At 45.3% G+C, this 23,505-nt stretch overlaps 2 pseudogenes across 1 annotated transcript; one reads left to right on the plus strand and one right to left on the minus strand.

Moving 5' to 3' along the window:
• Positions 1 to 5,783, plus strand: part of LOC149357033 (sodium- and chloride-dependent glycine transporter 1-like) — a 48,115-nt pseudogene extending 42,332 nt beyond the window's left edge.
• Positions 5,784 to 10,144: 4,361 nt separating this feature from the next.
• LOC149357036 (uncharacterized) lies at positions 10,145 to 22,644 on the minus strand (annotated as a pseudogene). Its single transcript, XR_016289859.1, has 6 exons — positions 22,526 to 22,644; positions 17,514 to 17,614; positions 15,827 to 16,051; positions 15,401 to 15,464; positions 12,419 to 12,581; positions 10,145 to 10,286 (listed from the first exon to the last, which is right to left on the minus strand). The product of XR_016289859.1 is annotated as an uncharacterized LOC149357036 (transcript).
• Between the last annotated feature and the right edge of the window lie 861 nt (positions 22,645 to 23,505).

Here is a 23,505-nt window from a genome sequence, read left to right on the forward strand (position 1 = left end):
TGTAGATGTCTTACGGTTATAAACACTTTTTATTTGAGAATATATTGCTTCTTTTGCGTACATTTGTCACAAATTTCGGCAGCACCAAACCTAAAGGCCAACAATGCTTCTTCCTGCGCTAGTTTTGCTTTATGATAATTGTGATTTCATATTGTCAGAGAGGACACGAAAAAAAAATGAATCAGTCAGGAGGATGCCGTTTTGTTCTTACTGCTTTTCGTCTTCTTTCCTTTTTAATGTAATACTTATCGGTGAAAGTTTGTGGCTGGCATGCTCAAAACAACTAAAATGGAGAGGTTCGTTCATACTGCAGTTTACAGGGAGCACGCGACGGAGAACGGAGCGTTCAGACTCTCGCCATAATAACGATTTTCACCTGAAGACGTACTCGCTAGTTCAATACATGAAGGACGCTGCAGTTAACTTCAGGTGAGAGAGGGATAGGTTCTTTACGATCGATGTCGGTGATAAAGTTTCCTGATGGTTCTGTGATCCGGCGACATGTCGCAGGAAAGAACTAAACTACTTCGGACATTATGTGCGCTTGATTACATTATCACGGGTCGAACAGTTACTCTAGGCCACAGTGGCACTTACATCTCTTTATGTCACAAGCGCTGGCTCTCCCGTTAAGTTTTATCATGTATTCTTCGCGAAGCAAGCTCCGTTTGCAATACGCGTCAAGAATGGTCGCAAAGAAACAACCTGCTAATCAACGAAGCAAAAACAAAATGCGTTCTTTTGAGAGCTCGAGGGACTTTCGGCAAAATGACAGATGCTATAAGAATCGGACCATTTAGTACATCTTGCGATAAAAGTGTGAAAACACATGGGTGACCTTCTCAGATGACATCACTTGGAACAAACATGTCAAGATTCTTTGCGCAAAAGTGCAAAAAGCTGTTGGTATTTCAAATACTTGCCGTCACATGTTTCCAACTGGTGTAAAAAAAAAAAAAAACTTCTTTGCAATTTTTTTATTCATTCGCAGCTTAATTATTGCTCACTGATTTGGGGGAACACGACATTAAATAATATACAGAGCTTAATTCTATTGCAGGAGAAAGCAATATGAGAAATTGAGAATATTTCTTACTAACACACTCAACCACTTTTACTCAAAAACAATATATTAAAAGCTACTGATGTATATAGCTACAAGTTAATTAGGTGCTACAAGCGCGCAATTAAAGGGAAACTTGACACATTCCTAATACAGGCAAACTTAGAGAACATACACAGCGTCTACCTCTTTTATCATCGGGTACCCTAAAACATTTTTTTTTCGCGTACATACTATTTCCAACAAAGAATAGCGCACACGTTACCAGGAATCCTTAACCGCTTCCACTGGGAAAGCATGAATGTGGAAAGGCTTGAAAACAACCGCATTTTTCAGATATTCTTATGTCACAGTGAACATTTGTGATGCCAATAGAAATAATCACTGTGGATAAGTTTTCGCTTCATTGTAATTATTAGTGTTTTTGCTTTAGACTAGTGCGCTGCGTCTGTATGACTCTCTTCCACGTATATTTATCCAATCTTCATTTTTTTATATTACTTTTTTTTTCTGTAAACAATTACTGTCCTTTACCTTGTACCTTTGTTAGTTCGCAACTTTGAAGCTTGTAGTCTTTCATGCACCATTTAACTCTTTATAGGTTTTTGTGTAATCTTGAAAAGTGAAATATGCAAGCTGTGTTCAAACATCTTTTTCTCCACCCTCCCTTCTCACTTTTGTGCGAAATCAAGATTTCTTTTTCTGTTCAAGTTCACCTAAGCGAAGTTTCTCGCGCCGATGTCCCCCATGTAGATTTTCCCCGAGCTTCCCCGAGTAAATCCCGTCTCGCCCTTGGCGCCGTAAATGCCGCCCCTTAAATCACTTATCGCAGCATTCTGTCTACAGTTTGTTTCGTAAATCGGAGACGAGCTTGCAACACCCAGTTGAACGTGTTTCTTCAAAAACGAAATAACCAATGGCACTGGGGCGCCCGCGAGGCCGTTAGCCGCAAGCATCGCGCGATTTCTGCGCGTAGTCGAAGCCTACGAAGTTTGTGCTGTTGCAGTTAGGCACACAGACACAAAAGCAAAAAAAAAACAGCGAAAACAGCAGAAAAGCGAACACGTGCACTGCTCTAGCCCCTCTCCCATCGTTCGCCGCCCCTTTCTGGGACGGCTGTTTCTCCTCACTGGGCTTCCTGTCGAACCCTACCTTTCAGGGCACGCCTCAGGGATCCATCATCTCCCCTCTCCTATTTAATGTCGCCATGATTGGAGTGGCAAAGGCCCTGCAAGAAGTTCCCGACATTGGATTCACTCTGTACGCGGACGATATCACCATCTGGACCACCAAAGGCTCTTTGGCGGACAAGGAACAAGCGCTACAAGTGGCGGCGAGATGCGTCGAAAGAGAAGCGATATGCCGCGGCCTGTGATGTGCCCCTGAAAAATCAAAAATAATCAGAGTCAAGGGGTTTGCGTACAAATCCCAAGACACCCCGATCAACGTCCTACTTCATGGTACCCAGGTTAAGGAAACTTCTCCAGTCCGCAAACTCGGTCTCTGGATACAAAGCGACCGCAAAGCCACACACACCTTCAAGCCACTGTCCCACGCCACCCAGAAAATCGCCCGAATGATACGCCGGGTGGCCAGGAACAGAAAGGGCATGCGAGAAGAAGACACAATAAGACTGGTGCAGGCGCTTGTCCTCAGCCGCATCTCTTACGGTCTTCCGTATCACGCTCTTCTCAGACAAGACTTCAAGAAGGCGGACGCGCTGATCCGCACGGCATACAAACACGCCCTCGGACTACCCCCGTATACGACCAACACCAAACTCGAAGCACTGGGACTTCACAACACCTTCGACGAAATCAGAGACTCTCTCCTCCTCGCAGAGCGAGAGCGACTCCTTCGCACGGAAACCGGCAGGCAGATACTCATTAAAATCGGCTTCCCGGCCGATCTCTAAGTCATCGAGTCGACGGAAAACCTTTCACCCAAGTACCGCAATAGAGTCCACGTCAATCCACTACCCAAGAACATGTCACGCTCGCACATCGAGGGCCGACGCAACGCTCGGATCGACTTCTTAAAGCGCACAGTCGCCCGCAGCTCCAAGACTCTATACGTACACGCCGCCCTACACAGAGACGCCACGCGCGCCACGGTAGTGGCGTGGACTCGACATTTCAAGAAGTGGCCAGCGTTTCCCTGAGGCACTGCACGGTCACCGAAGCTGAAACGGCCGCGATAGCGCTCGCCGTCCAGTACGGAGATGCGCACGGCAAAGAAGTGAAGATTGTGTCGGACTCCCAGTCGGCATGTCGACTTCTTCTCGCAGGAAGAATCCCCAAAAAGTTGACCATATTTTCAATGACTTCCCCTGTACACAATTCCGAACTCCGACACGAAATCACATGGGCTCCGGGGCACTAGGGGCTCGAGGGAAACGAGGCCGCGGACCTGTCAGCTCGAGGGCACACCAACCGAGCGACAGACACCCCCGACCAGGACAACACCACCCCCGAAATCCCCACTGCCTACAGTGCACGGCTCCAATACTTTAGAACGCTTCGTCAGCAATACCCCCCACCGCATAAAAGGCTAAATGCTCAGGAGGCGCGCGAATGGAGGCAACTCCAGACCGACACCTTTCCTAATCCATATAAGTACCACATTATTTTCCCGGGCCGTTACGAAGGCTCCTGCCCGTGGTGCGAAGAACATCCCAGAACATACCACATTACAAGTGGGTGCGTTGGGCCAAAACCATTGGAACTAAAATCCCTAGAACAATGGAGCAGTGGGAGGCCACTCTGCTCAGCTCGGACCTTGCCATTCAGCAACAGCTGATCAAAAAAGCCCGGGCGGCAGCGATAGCCACTGGGGTCCTGAAATGGGGACACCACCCGTTCTGTAACCTTTGATTTTCTTACTTTCTTTTACTTTTCTCAATAAATGCTTTCAACAACAACAACCCTATATTTCACTCCCTTCTCCGAACCCCAGGGGTCCGCGTGTCGGCCTCGCTTTCCGGCATGAACGCCTGCTTTTGCTCCTCGCAGTAGGCCAACAGTCGTTCCTAATTCCTAATACAGGCAAACTTAGAGAACATACACAGCGTCTACCCATTTTGTCATCGGGTACCCTAGAACATTTTTTTTTCGCGTACATACTATTTCCAACAAAGAATAGCGCACACGTTAACAGGAATCCTTAACCGCTTCCACTGGGAAAGCATGAATGTGGAAAGGCTTGAAGACAACCGCATTTTTCAGATATTCTTATGTCACAGTGAACATTTGTGATGCCAATAGAAATAATCATTGTGGATAAGTTTTCGCTTCATTGTAATTATTAGTGTTTTCGCTTTAGGCTAGTGCGCTGCGTCTGTATGACTCTCTTCCACGTATATTTGTCCAATCTTCATTTTTTTATATTACTTTTTTTTCTGTAAACAATTACTGTCCTTTACCTTGTACCTTTGTTAGTTCGCAATTTTGAAACTTGTAGTCTTTCACGCAGCGTTTAACTCTTTATAGGTTTTTGTGTAATCTTGAAACGTGAAATATGCAAGCTGTGTTCAAACATCTTTTTCTCCACCCTCCCTTCTCACTTTTGTGCGAAATCAAGATTTTTTTTTCTGTTCAAGTTCACCTAAGCGAAGTTTCTCGCTTCGATGTCCCCCATGTAGATTTTCCCCGAGCTTCCCCGAGTATATCCCGTCTCGCCCTTGGCGCCGTAAATGCCGCCCCTTAAATCACTTATCGCAGCATTCTGTCTACAGTTTGTTTCGTAAATCGGAGACGAGCTTGCAACACCCGGTTGGACGTGTTTCTTCAAAAACGAAATAACCAATGGCACTGGGGCGCCCGCGAGGCGGTTAGCCGCTAGCATCGCGCGATTTCTGCGCGTAGTCGAAGCCTACGAAGTTTGCGCTGTTGCAGTTCTGGCACACAGACACAAAAGCAAAAAAAAACAGCGAAAACAGCAGAAAAGCGAACACGTGCACTGCTTTAGCCCCTCTCCCATCGCTCGCCGCCCCTCTCTGGGACGGCCGTTTCTCCTCACTGGGCTTCCTATCGAACCCTACTTTTCACTCCCTTCTCCGAACCCCAGGGGTCCGCGTGTCGGCCTCGCTTTCCGGCATGAACGCCTGCTTTTGCTCCTCGCAGTAGGCCAACAGTCGTTCCTGCAGTTTACCGCGTGTGTTTCAACACAAATCCTCACGAACGGCGCCTGGTTAGGGGCTGTTCGAGGGGCCCTGACAAAACAATGAAATCAAAACCAAGGATGACCGAGGTAACGCCTTCTGGTTGTGTGCTGCCCGACGGACCCCGGCGCAACTGCACGGCAACTTATCTGATGGCACCTAAAATTCTTTGCTTACACCTTCGCCTACACAGGTGCTGCAGAAGGCGCTCTTGCCTTCGCACGACTGGGGCCCCAAGGACCCCGACGAGCGCCACGAGTACCTGCGCTTCCTACGGCTGCGAGGCATGAACAACCTCTCGGAGCCAGACCAGCCGTTGCCGCAGCCGCCGACAGGTGATAAAGCCACATCGGCGGCTGCCGGAGGCTAGAGTTACTGTATATATACAGGAACTCTACCGGAGGCAGCGGTGCGGCGCCACCGTCTCTCACGGTGCCCTCCGACCCTACAACCCTCGCCCGCATGGTCCACCCGCCCGTTGAACCTGCATCGGCGACACCTGGCGAAAATGCGGCCCATGTCGCCTCAACCACCGCAGGGATGCTGGCCGAACTGATATGAGGTCTTCTGGAGCAAGACCCTTTGTTCCTATATAAAACCCCTTACAAGATTTCTTTCAATATCTTGAATAAGAAGATTCTAGTTCCGCGGAGCTTGCTGTATGCGATGGCTTCAACCTGCGCAGAAGACTATGGTGGTCGCGACGGCACCTCATGCTTTCCATGCGCGATAAACTTTCTCACCTCGTTTCTGTGACGTCATATCACTGTGCTTCGTGGCTTGACATAGTGCTTTCTCGAATTTTGTGTGTGATTAGCCTGAATGCGGACAGCGAGTGCAACTAAAATTTTTACGCGCTTTTTATTTCTGATTGTATTTCGCGCAGTCGTTTCAGTGTGCGCCCTTCGTGTAATCGTCACTCGACGATCTTGAATTCTGGCTCATATCTTGGGCTCCTCTAGACACATTATCTTTCTCAGACGGTAACGCTTTGAAGGAAGCGAGTTAAGCCGATGGATAAGATGGAAGCGCATAGGATTTTCCCTGATGTGCGGTTACTGCGACACTGAATCCGTTGCTGATGCTTCAGGTGTCGCATAAACTGAGGACTGCCAATGACAAGTCGTTCCTGTTTCTGCACATCTGGATGGTTTGGTTTGGTTTGGTTTATGGGGTTTAACGTCCCAAAGCGACTAAGGCTATGAGAGACGCAGTAGTGGAGGGCTCCGGAAATTTCGACCACCTGGGGTTCTTTTACGTGCACTGACATCGCACAGTACACGGGCCTCTAGAATTTCTCCTCCAAAGAAATTCTAGCCGCCGCGGCCGGGATCGAACCCGCGTCTTTTGGGGCAGCAGCCGAGCACCATAACCGCTGAGCCACCGCGGCGGCACATATGGATGATCCAGTCTGTACGTGGCGAGCTGAGCGCATGCGTTGACGTGATACACAAGTGTGAGAGCTAGTGTACTGTAGTGCGTAGTAGTGTCGCGTAGTGCGTACGTGTTGTGCATTCTTCGCCAAGGAGACAAGTATCCACAGAAATAGTGTTCTGTGGAGCTGCTGAACTGCATAAAGGCCGAAAATTTTGGTGATCGCTTTGAGGAGCGCTTAATCTAGTACAGCCTTTGTCAAAAGTTTAGAGGCCAGGGGGTTTGGTTCTAAGCACTATTGTGGCGCTCCTGCAGCACTCGTGGAAGTCCTACGCATCGGAGGGAGCAGGACCAAAAATCTTCTTACCTTCAGGAGATTTGGGAAGCTGAGGTCGCATTACGAGCAAAGCAATGCAGCCCAGAAGCAATCCCCATGGGCTCTAAACTTCTGACAAAGGCTGTACGTTTTCAGAGTGCTTGTATATCTATTGCGCAGCTATATGGTTCTAAATCTGAAGAATTGGTGAGATGTGCATCTTACCTCCTCATTACACACTAAAGGGCCTGGAGTCACAGCTGAACTAGAGGAAGGCTAACAGCTATAGGCATTAGGATGAGACCGCGATGAGCATTCGTCCCTGAAATAATACGAAGGGTGACGGAGAAGACGGCTTCTCAGCTTCCTGGGAGAAAAAGTATTTCACTGGTCATGGTTGATTAACAATCTGTGATATAACGGCCACAGACTGCAGCGCCGCCAGCGGGCAGCACGACAACATGTTCATGTTGAACGCGGTGAGTCAGTACGAGCGCAACGAGATGAAAGCTATAACGACGAGCAGACACGTCTCTAGCCTGTCTCAGAGCGCTGGTATACACTGTTTATCTCGTTCGAAGGCACTGTTTGACACGGCTGTTTGGGCCGTGTACCCCACGTCGAGCTCGTCATCACGAGCGATTACTCTGTTCTGCTTATGGCACTGGGGAATGGCACCCGCTTTGCATGGCATGTTTTAGTGCTTCATTTCGATTCCCATCCTCTTTTGTAGCGAGAGCTGCCCTACGCCAGCTCTTCCGAGCCTTCAGCGTGAAACCCCTTGAGCTCCGTGGCCTTGAGCCGGTTGGTCACGTGGTGCGGAGCAGCTGCTGCCGCCGGCGGCGCGGAGCGCCGGCGGAACCAAGCTGCCACAGCTGTGCGCATGCGCCGTGTAGAGGGGGGGGGGGGGTGAGTGGAGAAGGGGAGAAGTGTCGCAGCTGTATAAGTGGGCGGCTCTGCGGAGCTCCCGCGTCACCCCAGGTTTAACCAGAGCTAAACCACAGCCAATTTTTTGTCCTATGTGGTTCTCGTCTGTTGGTGGAGAAGAGCATGTGCGAACTGAAGCGTAACGTCGCTTCAGCAAAGTAAAATCGGAACACAATGTTCCCTTCTGCCATCTTTTATGCAAATATTTGTGACCTCTCTCGGTGATAACCAGCCTGCCAACAACCAAAACCAGCTGATGCTTCTGTTATGTGCCGACGTATATTCAGGCTGAACATTGTAGGCACAAAAACAGCCTATTGTGTAGCGGAGAAAGCATCCTGCTCGCTCCTGTGTGCCTCGGCCTCTGTTGCCTAGAAGCACATCAAGGAGTACGTTTTGCTTGAAGTGTGCTCTCCGAGAATAAAAGGAGGCTATTTTTGTTTTCCTTAATTTTTTTTTCGGTAAAGCAGCAATAAAGATGTAATGCGTAAAGTTGCCTTCTCCTTTGTAATGGCACATTTTGAAGCAGAACACACTTTACGGCAGTCATTTAACCTGGTTAAAGGGATACTGAGGACATAAACCGGGTGCTTCAGCGAACACTAAAAAATTCCTGAAAAATTGGGTTCAATATAGCAAAAAAATTGTTGTAGGATCACTCTCTTTGCCGCGACGGACACAATATGCTACAAAACTTCTCTAACTTTCCATGTAATGAACAAAAACCCACTAATTAACTTTTTAATTATCGTAGCTGGGTGGTTAGTCTCAATTAGGAGTTTGATGCCGTGAACAAGGCGACGTCATATAAGTTTTTTGAAACGAAGGAAAACTCAATTTCTGTAGCCCTGCAGCGCGAAGAAATCCGACTCTTTCTCTCGCACGTGACCGAAACTGAGCTCACGAAGAGCGCCGGAAGTATGGTGTAAGCGAAGCGTCCGCTGGTGACGTGTCGTAATGAATGCAGCGCTGATATGTTTTGCCGTACTAGTAGCGTGTCCCACCAGGCATCGGGTCCAAGAGCACCGCCGCATTGCCGAAGGAGGAAGGAAACGTGGGCCGGAGACGGGGAGTAGGGGAAGTGAAGGAAAAACTGTATTCACATTATTTACATAGAGCGGGACTGAGAATTGCTCTCAGTGGAAGGGGAACGTCTTCGTCAACCGTAGTCGACTGGAGCTAGCAGGCTTCTCTCGGCCACACTCACGGCCGCACTGTAAGAAAAAATCCCGCAAAAGTACGTAACATGTGGGCGCTAACCTTGTTGCCGCAACATGTGCTGCACCACTCCGTTGTGCACGTGCCCCGTGGTGAAGTAGTGCGGTGCATTGAGCGGCAACAAGGCTAACGCACACATGCTATGTACTCTGTTATGACGTCAAATGTTCTGTATACCACGGTGTATGTGCTGTTTTTATGCTGACGTTACATCAACCGTCATAATAATGTACAGCATATGTGCTGCAACTGAATTAACATGACATGATCTGTTTATACGACTACACCCCATGTTCCGTTCTCATGCTGCACTGTACATTACACAGCAAAGGTGCTAACATATGCATGTCCCGTAGCATTTATCAGCAGCCCATGGCTGGTTTTGAAAGTTGACTGAACACATGCTGTTCAATGCTTTACGGCACATAATACGCAATGTTACACTTTGAATGGTACGGCAAAACAGCGCTGACGGACGGGACGGAAGAAGTTGAGACAAACACATGCGCTGATGTTTGTCAGCGCATGTGTTTGTCTCATCTTCTTCCGTCCCATCTGTCAGCGCTGTTTTGCCGTACCATTCAACATGAACCAACCAGCCCGACTCAGCCCTCTCCTTGAATGTTACACTCCCGTATTTTCTGATCGGGGCCAGGCCCACTTTCAGGTCAGAGGCATGCTACGCATGGTAAATATGTCATGTCTGTAGCCTGTCACTGGTAGTCGATGCAATAACACATCTGTGTGTACAAACCTAGAAACGCCACAAAATTTGTACATATACATGTGTCTATATGCAGTACTTTTTGCATCTCCTTCAAAAATTTTCATGCAGAGACGCAATCTAAGAATAAATATTGCATAGAAATGAAATAGCTTTAGAAAGTTTTAATTAAGAACACAGAGGTACAAAAATAGCAAAAGCAAGCTATACAGAGAATCTACATTGAATGATATAAATAAAACAGTTATTTCCAAAAGCTACTAAATCCAATATCTAATCTGATATCAGAGTTCATGAACACACCAATTTTGCGCTACACAATAATTCAATATCTAAGCTCTGATATCAGAGTTAATAAGCACACTAAACCTGAGCCATGCAATCCTGCCACTTTTTTTTGAACTTTTCAAGCTGCTGAAGGGCACTGTGCACTTTTGGGTGGACTGAGGTTATCCTCCGGGACACCTGCCGGCTCCTTTCCTCTGGGTTCATCCCCACCAATTGCCTGAAAAGAAAAAGACACATTTAGAAGCTAGATCATCCTGCTTAGACCTGCAGAATTTTAGGGCTAGTCTAAATGCATAGCTGTCTCTTTTAGTACTGCCGTTAGGATGAGTTTGATTCCCAACAGTCCAATGCTCTCTTAGCGCCACTTCTATGGAAATAACGGTACATATCAACATCATTTACATGGTTATACCAGCTTTTCAAGCAAAACAAAGCAACACCAAGCATTAAAGCAAACACCAAGCAAACAAGCAACACCAGGTAAGGCATGCTGTGATGCCAAGAGAGCAAATGACTCCAGTATTAGGAAGGCAACAGTAACTTGTTCCAGACACTGTAGTTACTCAGTGCATTCTGATTTGGAATTCTTTATACAACCAATTCTTGTCCCGAGAGATATGCCTTGGGCATAAGCCACAGTGCAGTTACTACCATATGCCTCAGCTTCTAATTTTGGCAAAAAATTTTGAATTCTGTGACTTGCAAATGAAGAATCTGCAATATTCTGGAGGAAGGCTCCCACACATTCCCGTACACAGCCTCACACACAGCAATGGCTCGCATGCCATCACTTCCTGTCTTAATGCGTCGCGGCCCGTACAGCACAGTTCTGTGCTTATTCAGAATTTTTTCGCTTCCCTAGTACTCAAGGCTCTTTCTGTCCCTTCTCTTCTTTCTCAGTAGTCTGCACGGTTTTCTTTCCGCGTTTCTGGTCATCAAAAAGTTCGCTTTTCCTCACAGCTTATGAGCCTGTCGTGTGAGCTCGCTGTGGGTGTATCAAAGTGAGAAAAAAAAATTGCGCTCTATTCGTACCTTGGCTCCAATATAACGCGAGGTGCTTTCTGAAGCATATGATTCTGAAAAAAAAAAAAACTCGTTCTAGATTCATGCATATATGGTAGCGCTGCTTTTGGCAGGTGCCCGTACTGTAAATTTCTCATACAAATATGCGAGAGTTGCTGCCAGAGCCACAGCACTTGTTGTGCTGGCTTGCATGAGCAGAAGAGTAGCAAACATATCAAGGCATCAGCAGAACTTTGTTCATTACCAGGTTGTACCCTTCCTAAAAATTCACATGAAAAACAATCACATTCCTGTCGTTCTGTCATTGTACTGGTTTCTACAGACACATTATCGTCCAAAAAAAGATAATGTGGCTGCTAGCACACCATTGCACAAAAATGCTCAAATCATAGGTTTTTGTGAACTAGGGATCTTACACATGACTAGACAATACAGTCAAGCTCTGATTTTATTACTCTACCAAATGACTGAAAGAGCTGAAGAAAATTATTAACCGAGCCATACTCACATAAAAGCTAGCCTTCAAGACTTCTATAAAGCCATGAAGAACAGCCCAAAAGAACAATACACAGTAAGCAGACAGGTTGAGCGCACGTGTGCATGTCGTCCTTTAGCACAACTCTTCGTGGTTTTGAAGAATAGAAAGAGACTAGCATCTTTCACGGGGTTTACTTTGCAACTACAGCACATTCAATTGCAACTCATCTCTAGAGGAGGGCTCAAGGATGTTTAGCATATGAAAATAAATATTCTTTACTAGCTGCCTTGCTAGAATGGAAGCTTAATTAAATCCTGCCTACTATTTTCTTGGCCTTCCCTGAAACTGCAGGGTTCACCAAGGATTTCTTGCATTTCATGCGTTCATATTTCTTATTTCTTTGATACAACAGCAGTTGCCACCCGAGAATGGCATAAAGAAACTGTAACAAAAGAATGAAAGCCATGGTTGCATGCACTGGAAAGCACAGCGGACTCCCAATTTCTGACACAAGCCATCCACCTCCTAGCAGCTTCACACATGCTTGAGCCACATAGTTGAGATAAGTAGTTGCGTCCTTTCTTTGTCCATGTGCCACAGCGCTGTTTTACCGTAATGTTCGACCTACTCGCCCATCAGTTAGTATTATTAAGGTTGTCAAACCGCGCACAAAATGCACATGCACATTTAATCGTAACAATGTCAGATGTTGTGGGAGAGATGCCAGGCTTATGGAGTTTGCATGCAGCTTTTTCTCACGTCGCACTGAGTATAAGGCTACTGCAACAGTCAGAGAGATAGATATGGTAAAAACTTGCGATACACAAGAGAAAAATTTATGTGCTTACCTCTGAATGAATTCCAATGTGGCTTGCACTTCTTGACTGTATTTGATGTTGAGACAAAAGTATGCAGCAAAAAGGATCTCCATGGCAGCCAGAAAGCTCAGGCCTTCAAAGCACCTCGCTCCATCGAGCGTCACAATGCATGTAAGATCAAAGATGCTTGTGCCTGAAAAGAAATCTCCTTTAGTGCCAAAAACTGAGTTCAGATTATAGATGTTAACAATTGTGGAGCAATTTTGTTTTAAATGCTACAGCTCGGAAGAATAATTTTTGGCATTATAATATGAACATGAGGCATACAAATTTTTTGCACATAGCTAGTCATGTCAGCACAGCTCACAAAAAACATTGTCAGCACCTCTATATGTAGCATGCTAACGGTAGATGCTCAAGCTATTTATAAAGTAATGGACAAGAGCAGATGAATGAATGGCAATGCATGTGATATTTTCTAAATACAGTAGCCGACGGGTAATTCGGACTCCAATAATTCGGACTTGTAGGATATTTCGGACTTCAGTGAGGCACCGTCAGCCACCCCATAGAAGCGCATACATATTCGCGACGGATATTTCGGACTTTAAAAGTCCGAAAGTTCGATTTTTCGGACTAATTTCAGTCGCCTGCAGGCCAAAATCTGCCATCTTATCGGCTTTTCGCCGGCACAACAGGCGCCATCTTGGATTGAGGTGGATTGGCTTGACATGGTTTCGGTGCCCCATTTTTGCCAGTAGAGGTCCCTGCAATTTCTGCCACTTCGAGGTGGCAGTCGGATTGTCATCGCCGTCAACCTGCTTTTGTCGCCAACGCTGACGCGGGTAGCTATCCCTTTGTGCTTTGTCTCATACGTTCGCCATTCGCCGTGTTGTCACACGAGTTTCTCCGACCGCGTCAACCGAGTGGCGCGCCGTCAATCCTTTGGCCGTTTTGTGATTGCGTCCGGCGGTTCCTTGCGTCCGGCGGTTCCACCGCTCTGAACGAAAAGTGCCTCATTTTTGCGTGTTTGACGAGCGGTGTGGTGCGCACTCGGGCTGTGGACATGGCCCCGCCGGTGCTGCCGGGTCCGTCAAAGAAGCGTGGGAGCTATTCTACCATGACCCTTGAGAAAAAGGCAGCGATCATAAAGCTAGTGCTGAGTGGGCAAACGCAAGCTGACGTGGCCAAGGAGTTCGCACTGTCGAAGCAAACTATTTCGGATTACGTGAAAAATAAGGAGAAGATTTGTTCCGCCTTTGAGGCGTCCCACAGCAGCAGCCAGAAGAACGACAGGAAAGGCGACCACCCCGAATTGGAGAAGGCCTTGTTACTCTGGCTTAAAGCTGCTTTAGCGAAAAACCTTCCAGTGTCGGGCGACACGTTGAAGGAAAAGGCAGAGACCCTGGCCGTGAGAATGAGAATTGAAAAATTCAAGTTCACGGACGGATGGCTCCGCGGTTTCAAGAAGAGACACGGTGTGTCTTTTAAGAAGATGTGCGGGGAGAGCGGAGCCGCCAACCCAGCCACGGTAGCAGACTACCGTCAGACGAAGTTGAAGCCCTTGTTGAGCCAGTACAGCCCGGAGGACACCTTCAACTGTGACGAGACCGGCCTCTTCTTCAAGATGTTGCCTGACCGCACCCTCTCTTTTTCGGGTGACTCCTGTTCAGGGGGCCGCCACAGCAAGGAAAGGATAACAGTAATGGTAGGTGCAAATGCCACTGGCACTGAGAAGCTGCCACTTCTTGTGATAGGCAAATCAAAAAATCCTAGGTGTTTTAAGGGCGCGAAGAACCTTCCCGTGTGGTACTGCACCAACTCCAAGGCATGGATCACTCATGCTTTGTTTGAAGATTACGTGCGTCGACTCGACCGAAGTTTCGAGCGGCAGGGGCGACAAGTTATTATTTTTGTTGATAACTGTGCGGCTCACGGCACCATCGACAACCTGAAAGCCATTCGGCTCGAATACCTGCCACCAAACACCACCAGCGTGCTCCAACCAATGGACCAGGGGGTGATCAAAAACCTGAAGGTGCATTATCGGACCCGTCTTCTGCGGCGCACAGTCCTTTGTTTTGACAACGGGAAAAAGTACGCCACGGATCTTTTTGCGGCGGTTAGCATGCTGGCTGACGCGTGGAAGGCAGTGAGAGCGGAAACAATTGCTAATTGCTTCAGGCACGCTGGATTCTCCGCCGATGAAGTCGATGACGTAGAAGACTGCAACGATTCTGAGGATTTGACTGCAGACAGTGGCGAAGACCTCATCGTTGACCTTCGCGGGAACGGAATGGACATTCCAACGGGCTCCACGTTCCGCGAGTTTGTTGAAGTGGACGACGGCCTCGATATGTGTGCGGAACTCACGGACGACGAACTTGTACGCCAGGTTCTTCAACCTGAAGACGAGTCGGACTCCGACGACGACTCGGGCGGCCTACCACAGCCATCGCTTGCACAAATTACGAACGCTGTGAACTTGCTGTCCAGCGTGTACAGCGAAACGACAACTTTGGCGCAAATACAAGCGCAAATCGTCGCCAGCAAAAGAAATTTGCCGCAAGGTAAAATCAGCGACTTTTTTAAGCCGATTTCCTCTGATTAAAGTGATTTTTTGTGCTTCACGGATTTTTCGGACTGTTCGATTATTCGGACCATTTTTCGGGTCCCTTCAAGTCCGAAAAAACGGTCGGCGACTGTATAACTCTGAAGTTAATTTTATAGGCCCCAAACCAGAATTCTACATCTGCACTAGCAGGGTTCAAGCAGCGAATTATGCTGCCAGCTACCATCTCTAAGAGAAGACTGCAGCATGTGCATGGTAAATTTAGCTTGCTGGGCATGCCCCATCGAGCTGCATTGAGTCTGACTTAGAGGGTAGTTCAAACCCCTTCTCCTGTTGTTATTCTAGTTCTTTGATATTGATGAGGTTTCATATTTTATAAATATGCTTTTTAGAAAGTTATACTACTGCTCAAAGCATCCAGAAAATCATAAAAATCTTACCAAGTACAACCACCGTTGGGGTGGGGGGCAGGTTGCTATTCAGTTCAGCAACACAGGCTGATGTCTGTGGAGGTAAGAAGCCGTTATCATAAGCAGATGTATAAGGGCACACAGGTAACAAGTGTGCTGAAGAATCGCAGGAATAATGAACATCTACCGAACTGCAGCAGCAGGACTACAAAAATGAAAGTTCACAGCCTTCTACATTTCGGTAAACCTTGAGGTAGTGCCCAGGAAATTTTACTGAAACACTGACGGATGTTAATTGTAGATTAATTCACTTTTTCTTTGCCACTGGCTACAATCTCTGTGAGCAACTGCCCTGGAGTGTGCAAGTTTCATCTACGGTCATAAAGCAGAAGTTTTGGCAGTGCTGACAGGCTACTAACAGAGTATCCGTTTCCGCAATAATCTCACCTCAAAAACACCAAAAAGGAGCTCTGTCTTTTCCTTGAAGAAAATGCACAGCAATGGGAATACCCAATGAGCAGTGCTTTCGGGCGGCCAATGTCCTGTGCTGCCTTGTCTGTCATAAGGAGCCATTGAAGTGCCTCGTCTCCCTTCAGGCTGTGCCGCAGGAATGCGTAGAAGACCTCCAGGTCTGCAATTTCTTGATTTACAAATAATCCTTCCAGCTGCGTGTCAGTTAGCCTGAAAAATTAGACATTTGGCTGTAAAGACTGCTTGACATCACTGCAAACGCACAACAATCAATGAAAGGTAATTTGTGTGCTTGCACAAGACTTTTAACCTTTTCAGAATAACAATCCAGTGCTAACCAATTCATCAACACCTAGAGAGTATGCCCTCTCAACTGTGCACCATACGTTACCGCGAAACTTCACTTTTTGCTCTGCCGTCTTAAAGCGAAATTGATGGTCAAATACAATGTGTTTCAGGGAAGTCTGCCACTAATTTTTGAAAAATGAGCTTTCTGGGTTATGGAGACTGGTTCTGCAGCAGAATAATACCAGTGTACAGACAACACAAACAGGTTAAATAAAGTCGGCTCAAAAGCCGGTTAAATAATTTCTCATAATTAACTTTATAACTATGGCGTTTAGGCAACTGGTTTCGATTAAACATTTGTGGCCGGTCATTAATAATAGCCATATCAATTTCTAGTTTCGAAAACACGATTACTCTGATGCTATGGCCCCGCAAATTTTAGCTACATCGTGCCAAAATACACGCATTTTTGAAATCCATGCAGGCAAAGCAATCCCTCCAGTGCACATAACTACTCAAAATAGCCAAACTTTTTGAGTTAAGGCATGAAGGGTAACCTTGTTTTGAAAATTCTGAAAACTACAAATCTCTAATTGTAACCAGGCGCTAACTGTAACAGTTTAAGTCATCAGAAATTAGTTAAACGAACCTAACCTCGTTGAACTGCGGAAGTACGTGAGACAACAGCAGTGACGCTTGCTGACAGGTGCAATGACAGCGTTTCAGCCATGTCACAATCGCGTTAACGATGTGTAATGTCTAAAGGGGTTATTTACGATGTATAATGTCTAAAGAGGCTATTTTTGCACCAATACGTGCAGTTTTTGGCTGGTTATGGCAGGAAACGTCAAATGCGTCAACTCTGACCGCCGTACCAGCTGCACATTGCAAGCGCGTTCACCGCACAGGATGCTGGGAAGGTAAACGATCCGATCATGCAATACACCTTCGCCCTCACGCCTGCTCTCGGCGAGCACGGAAGGTTTCAATGGGAGAGCACTCAGTTGCACTCTCGCAGTGCTACTGCTCTGCTCCTCACTGCTCGTTGGTTCTGCTCCAGTTCTGACAACAGAATGTGCCATGAGTTTCAAATTAAATAAAATTTCGAACCAATTTTTGAATTTTGCTTACTTTTTTGACAAGATAACAAATGTTCACTGGCCTGTATTTCATGGGCTTCATACTATTTAAGTGTTGTTGGAAGTAAAACTTTGACATAGAACATGGCACTAAAAGTGCCTTAATCAAATACATTGCTTACCCTTGCACATACGGCAGCCAGCATTACTTTAATGCACACTGAGTAACAGTTATTTTTCGTGAAACCTCAAACAGCCTTTCAATTTACTGACAATGCAGTTTTCAAGTAAGGTTGCATACATACCTTCTGAAATGGGCCAGGAGGTGCTGCTGTGGACAGCAAGGGCCACTCTTTCTGCACATCACAAGCTCGCTTGCCTTGGGTGTTGATAGTCACTTGAATTGCTGCATAGGCACGCATCAAGAGTTCTTGATATTTACTTCGGTCAAGTGGGTTTGATGCTCTCAGATGTGCTAGAGCTTCATGAGACGGAGTTCCATGGAATCAATAATGACTGAAAATCTTCCAGTGATGGCTGGGAGGACGACGTTGAAGGCTCTTCTGTAAACAACATTCAAATGCAATCAAGCTTGGCAAAGGAGTTGAAAAGTGGTAACAACACTAGCACTTACAGCAGCTGAGAAAATTATGAGATGACTTTCATTGCATAGCATTTACAGTCATTTAAACCTGTGCCCCATATATTTGGGTTTATGGGGTTTGAACGTCCCAACTTCACTCAGGCTATGAGGGATGCCATAGTGAAGGGCTCCAGAAATTTAGACCACCAGAAGTTCTTATGAGGCACAAACATGGAGGCTAAAAATAAAGGTTGATCTTAAATTGAGAACAATGTGCAATGACATTGCACAGTACATAGGCCTCTATAATTTCACCTCCATAAAAATTCAACCACTGCAGCCGAGATCAAACTTGTCTTTCAGGTAAGCACTCAAGAGCCATATCCACTGAGCCACCACAGATTTTTAATCAAGTAACGTAGTCTTTAGCATGATGCATCATCATCAGCCTACCTACGCCCACTGCAGGACAAAGGCCTCTCCCGCATCTCTCCAATTAACCCTGTCTTGTGCCATCTGCGGACACTTTATCCCTGCAAACTTCCTAATGTCATCCGCCCTCCTGACTAAGACGTCCCCTGCTATGCTTGCTCTTGTAGCATTACCCTTAACAAACGCAAGCTATCTTCCCTTCCCATTAGATGTCCTGTTCATGCTCATTATTTTTTTATTTAGGTTAAAGTATCATTAACTAGCATTTATTCCTAGATCCACTCTGCTTTCTTTCTGTCTCCTAACGTTTCAGCTATCGTTTTCCTTTCCATAGCTTGCTGCATTGCTCTCAATATAAGTTCAACCTTTATTGTTAGCCTCCATGTTTCTTCCCCATAGGTGAGTAGAGATATAGCTGTTATATACTTGTACACTGCCATCCCTGTACTTGTAGACTGCCAATCATCACCTAAGAGCACCTGCCAAATGCACTCCACCCCATTCTTAATCTCACAGTTATTTTACTCTAGTAATCCAGGTCTGCAGTCATTACCTGTCCCATGTGGGTGTATTCCTTACAGCTCCAATCCTTGCCACAATTCTGCATATTAATTTTTATACACACTATTCTGCTTTGCCTGTCTAGGTCATTGATCATGCTCTGTAATTCAACCCCCGAGTTTACTTAGTAAAGCGATGTCATCAGCGAATCGCAAGTTACTAACGTATTCTCCGTTACTCCTACACTAAGCTATTCTTAGTCTGGATCTCTGAATATCATCTGTAAACATATGTTGAATGGTACCAGAGAGATCGTGTCACTCCCTGCCTCACACCCGTACTAATGGTGTTCTGTCACTTTCTCTGTGAAGGAATATGGTCGCTGTGCAACCGCTGTAGATTTTTTCAGCATGCTTATATGCCTCTCTTACATGCTGGTTCTCTGATGCCTGCATGACTGCTGAGGTTTTGACTGGGTCAAATGCTTTCTTGTTGATTAAATATAGGAGTTGGTTATATTTTACACTATTCTCTGTTGTCTGATTCATAGTGTTAATATGGTCCATTATAGAGTACCATTTACAAAAACCAGCTTTGTCTTTTGGTTGACTTAGGTCTAAGATTGATCTAATTCCATTAGTGATGACCTTAGTCAATACCTTGCAAACAGATAGTAGGCTGATTGGTCTGCAATTCTTCAATTCCTTGATAGCCCCTTCCTTATGAAGTAAGGTGATAATAGTGTTCTTCCAAGATCTGATACACTAATGGTTGCGAGGCACTGCATATACAAGATGGGCAGTTTATCAGGGTGGCAGCAGGATGTACAATTGGGCAAGTCTAAGTGTTTCACTTTGAACAAGATGGGTTACTCTGACCTATGCTTGCAAATTTAAACAAAAATGCTTTTAGCCAAGAGGGAGCAATACTATATGCATTTGTGCATTTTAACAGAACATAACCCTGAGAATTGTGTGTGTAGCCAAGTTAACCTTAATGTGGTGCAAATATTATTTTGAGCCATAATGCTGCCTTTTTGGCCTTACTGTTCCAAACCTACACTTGAACTATGAGAAAAATTGTGGTGGAGAGCTTCACATCATTTCTGACCACCTAAGGAACCTCAATGTCTATTGGCATCGTCCAGTAAACAGGTGGTTTTCTATTTTGCCCTTTTCAAATTTGACAGCTATGGCCAGGAATCAAACCTCTGACCTCATTCTCAGTAACAAAATGCTATAGCCACTGCACTGCCACGGCAAGTAATATATATTTTTACATTGGTAAACAAAAGAAAAATGACTTTTGCATAGGACAGTGACGTGTGAAGAAAAAAACTGCAAGATGGGGTTAGCAAACAATTTAATTTGTTAAAAGCCATAAATCAATGTGAATATAGAAATAAACGACAATATACTGTGTTTCATGCATCAGGTGCAACGCTGTCAAAGCTAGTGGTCTTGTTTGCACTGCATGCAACTGCGATAAAAAAGTACTGCGTTCCTCGTGGAGCGCAAAATAAATGCTTTGCCTGCAACCTTATTGCATGACGCATTTGTCATGAGCTCGGTCAAATGCGCTATTATTCCTGATGACATACGCTATCACTTTCTTCGTGCCTTTGAACACTCGACCAGAAAACTAGCACGAATAACATGCCTCTCTGTATTTTCTCATGCAGACTTGCACCTCATGTATGAAATGGAGGTTAGCAGCCACCCCAGAAGTGCATAGTGGTGGCAACATCAGTGCAGGTTTGAAGAAAAAATATACTGTTCACACTGGAGTTTTTGTCAGCCAACAGCTGCTGCTTATGAGAACTTCTTGTTGTGCGAGATGGTAGCTGTTCATTGTAAATATTTAAAGGTGGGATAAAACACACACACACACCCAAGAGAAGACAATGAGACGGAGTGCCACTCAACTCACAACCACTCACACAGTTGTGAGTGGCGCTCCGTCCCATTGTCTTCTCTTGGGTGTGTGTATTTTGGTGCCTTTAAATATTTGTAATGAACAGCTGCTGCAGCAAGGACATGCGATTTGCTGCGTCCAACATAGTGGCAACAGAAATCAATAACATGTGAAGGATGTGGCTTCTCTACCTTTTGTAGCTGCTTTTGCTTTACTGTGTCTTATGTCAAGTAGGTGCAGCCATTTGAAAAACACTAATAACAACAGCCACACCAAAATAATATCGTGCTAGTACCTGTTTTGGTTTGGTTTGGTTTATGGGGTTTAACGTCCCAAAGCGACTAAGGCTATGAGAGACGCCGTAGTGGAGGCCTCCGGAAATTTCGACCACCTGGGGTTCTTTAACGTGCACTGACATCGCACAGCACACGGGCCTCTAGAATTTCTTTGGAGGAAAAATTCTAGCCGCCGCGGCCGGGATCGAACCCGCGTCTTTCGGGACAGCAGCCGAGCACCATAACCGCTGAGCCACCGCGGCGGCTAGAGTACCAGTTTTGGTTGACAGAAGTTGCTCCAGCTCTTTTTCAGATCATGACTACACAAGCATTTCTAGTTACATTCGGCCTGCCTTCCAGTCATTTCTGCAGCATTTCCATTTCTTCGAAATGAAAAAGGATACAATCAAGTTTCCGATGACAATATATCAAACTGTAGTGTCTTTCCTTTTTTTTTCACCTGTAAATCTTTTCTAACGAGAGACGTCTAGGTCCAGAGAAAAATATCCTGACTTTAGCGCTATGTTATAATTTTAGTGGTTTTGCTTGTACTATTTGTTCACACGTACAGTAATAGACAAAAGAGTGTGGGTTGCATATTCATGAAAAAAATGTATTTCTGCATGGTCAGGCAAAGGATGCCAATGAAAAGTACAGATGCATGATGACACATGCGTGCTCCATTCGCTGGAATGAATATCCGACTTTCTAGCGAGCTAATGCAGAAAACTTTTTTTTAGGCCAATCTGCATCCTGCAAACTTTTGTCCATGACTGTACAACCATCACATGGGAGCCCTGGTGCCACAATACAGTAGCAGGACTGTTAATCAAAACTCATGGATCTTATCACCCAATATAACTACATGCAGTGGCTACAATAATGCATAGAGCAATGCAATGCATCTTTAGCATGCAACTTGTGTGCTTCAAGATTTATCAGTCACGAGAAGAGAATTATTAAAGCAGAACACTTTGTAGGTATAGTATGGTAAATATTCAAGCCACTGTAGTCACACTTAACAGATGCAGCTGATCACTTGACCCCATCGTTAGCCTAGACTGAACTTTATGCTCAGGCAAATAAATGCCTGCTTCAAGTTTTAAATTACTGATAGCAAATCTAAATTCCTTCAGAATTGACATGCCTGTTCTTTGTCTACATTAGGTTATAATAAGAATGCACATATGCACATTAGTCAGGTCAGACCCATAACTTTGCATCACTCTACTGATGCAGAAGGCCTGTCTGCTGTGCGATGCCAGTGCCTGCATGTTAAAGAATCCCAAATGGTTAAAATTAACTAGGAGCCCTGCACTATGGCATCTTCTTTAACCCATGTGCAGCTTCGGGATGACAAGCCATATCAGCCTGATGAATGTAAAGCACTGTGTTATAACACATTTCAATGCACACTCTAGAAATGTTGTTGCCAGCCTCATCTACGGCATCCTCTGAGTATCAGGGTTTGAAATTTATATTGGCCACAAGATAGGTGGTGCATCTCCTTATGAATAGCGACGGAGTGTTCCATGCATTTCGGTGAGCATGTATCACGCATACCAATAGCCTAAACATCAACAACGCATTTAATGTACTGAAAGCATCGTACCTGCACTGGAAGCATCTGCAGTGGAAAAACTGGAGCCAAGTATGAATGTGCAGCCCAAACTGCCACCAAAGTTCTGTTGCATGAACTTAAAGCATTCCTCATCAACCTCTGTGCCGTCTTCAAGAAATACCTAGGACAGAGAAGACATTCTAGAATGTGAATTTTTAAATCAAGGATCATTATAGTCTAGCAAGCTGGTTAAACAAACACCTCGAGGCACCAGGGAAGATGTAGGTCTTAAAAATGAAAATGTTTAATACAATAACGTAATGAAATTAGATGTGGATATGTATTACTTCGTTCTCTTTTCAAAAATATAATTAGTTTCAGTATATCTCAATCAGTACTCATATCATGGAAAAATAACTGAAGCCTAACTAGGTAATTTTTTTACGGTTGTTCAATTTCCCTCAACAGTTCTTGGTTCCGACTGGAGTGCAGCTATAGCCAAATACCTGCCATGCGCAGCTATGCTATATATATTGTTATTGAGTACAACATCGCATAATAATGATCAGTTTTGTCAAAACACCATAATTACGATATAATTATTAGATGACAGTATTGTTCACGAATTTGATACGTTCGACCGAGCTAGAAAAAAATAGCACAGCTCCATGGTTCAGTTATTTCTGAACTCAACAATATAAGTTTAATTGAAATTGCCCAATAAAAAAGTAATGAAAACTTCTGCTAGGGTACTGGCAAAAAACATGGATTGGAGAAAACAGCATTTGAGGTGTGCACATGCCAACCATCCGAGTCCTCAGAAAATGGCGCAATGCAGAAATTCCGGGAGAACTTCATGATAGTGAGTAATACCCAGATTAGGGAAGAGCACCAATGTTCAAACAAGAGCAAAATGGTGGCCACTGAATATGTGGTTTTACCTCAATTTGCTCCGAAATCGCCATTTCAGTGTTTTGGAGGCATCAAATATATCATTTTTAGTTTGATAGCTAGAGGCCAAATTATCATGA

This window comes from Amblyomma mixtum, chromosome 3 (genome assembly GCF_055824585.1).
Source record: "Amblyomma mixtum isolate Tamu chromosome 3, ASM5582458v1, whole genome shotgun sequence".
NCBI lineage: Eukaryota > Metazoa > Arthropoda > Arachnida > Ixodida > Ixodidae > Amblyomma > Amblyomma mixtum.